Here is a 1492-nt window from a genome sequence, read left to right as displayed (position 1 = left end):
GTTATGTTCGGGTAAATAAAGTATTAAAAAGTGTGCTTGCGTTACGAATGCTTGAGTCATCTCTGCAGGAGTTCAACATTAAAATCTGTTTCTTACATGAGACAAGCTGGAATATATTCGTATGGAAATGCTGAATAACAATTCAATAATAACTTACATCAAAGGTACAGAGCTAATTAGCTAGAACAGGTTACAAGTCGAAGCAGCGAAGAAGGGGGAATATATATATATATATATATATTAAGAATTTCAAAGACCGCCTTTTAGGTGTTATAAAGTAGAATTCCCCAGCCACTTGACTGTGTGTCAGTATCTGCCCGTGGATCATTTGAACCGTGCTACACAGGAGGAATAAACTTAAATTTAATTTCTATTCTGTTGACCATCACAATTTGCAGGGTGTTTTTGAATGTATTATATATGTTATATAATATGTATTACATTTGTAATTATTAAATTATATTAAATTATGCACTTTGTGTTTTGCTATGTACATGATCCCCTGATCCGTGGAAAAGTTGTCTTGCATGTAACCGGTGAGTGATGCAAAAAAAAAAAAAAAGGTTGGGTGGTGGTCACTATTTTAAGGGACAATTCTTAGATTTCAGATTCGCCATGTTGAGAGGAGAAGAAATAAATTTTACTTAACCAAACAATAATTTCCTAGGATCTGACAGCCAGGTAAACCGCTGCATGGGATGCGATACTAAAAGTAGTTCTTAAAAACGTAATTCAATGCAAGTAGTAGATTTGAAAACAAGAACACTCGGCCAATAAACTAGAAATATATTCCAAAAGAAAAAATTCTATATTCATAAAACATCCAAAAGAATTTGCTGATTAGCGAATATTAATTTACTAATATTCTAAATCTTCTGTCTTACATATATGCTGTTTCTTCTATTTGCCTCTTCTTTAACTAAATAACTAAACATTATTTGAGTAATTTAAGAAAATTGGTTGAAGCTGGCTGTTTGATTAAAAAAAAACAAAAAAAAACGAACAAATAAATTAACAGGCATTCATGAATGATCTTTATCTTTTACTTGTTTCAGTCATTGAAAATATAGTGAAGTGAAAATATAATAATAGGCATCAAAAAAAGCTTTGGGTTACATATTAGATGAAAATATTCTTACGGCCGTTTCTGGTTAATTCGTTCGAGTAAAAAATGAATCTTAAAATTCATTTTCAGAAAATGTCTCCTTCATTAGGGGAACAGTGATATATACACGGTAGAAATGCATTCAGTTCGTTGCCAAGGTATGATATAATTGGAAGCTTTTATAGAAGAACAGATATAGCTATGCAAATAATGGGAGTCTTTATGAGGGCTGATGGGAGTAAAAATTACATTACTTGCTGTCTTTATTAAAATTTATATTTGCAATATACTGCTATAGTGGTTAGGGCAGCGGATTCGCGGTTTCGATTCCCAGACCGGGCGTTGTGAGTGTTTATTGAGCGAAAACACCTAAAAGCTCCATGAGGC

The 1492-nt window shown here is 32.5% G+C and overlaps 1 long non-coding RNA gene across 1 annotated transcript in view; it reads right to left on the bottom strand.

Moving 5' to 3' along the window:
- Positions 1–1013: 1013 nt before the first annotated feature.
- LOC128249385 (uncharacterized) overlaps positions 1014–1492 on the bottom strand; it is a 1415-nt gene continuing 936 nt past the window's right edge. Inside the window, exon 2 of the long non-coding RNA XR_008265491.1 lies at positions 1014–1474. This is a non-coding gene — a long non-coding RNA (uncharacterized LOC128249385). The remainder of the gene's footprint in view (positions 1475–1492) is intronic.

This window comes from Octopus bimaculoides, chromosome 14 (assembly GCF_001194135.2).
Source record: "Octopus bimaculoides isolate UCB-OBI-ISO-001 chromosome 14, ASM119413v2, whole genome shotgun sequence".
Classification (NCBI taxonomy): domain Eukaryota; kingdom Metazoa; phylum Mollusca; class Cephalopoda; order Octopoda; family Octopodidae; genus Octopus; species Octopus bimaculoides.
The sequence above is the reverse complement of the archived record's forward strand: the minus strand, read 5'-3'. Positions and strand labels throughout refer to the sequence as shown.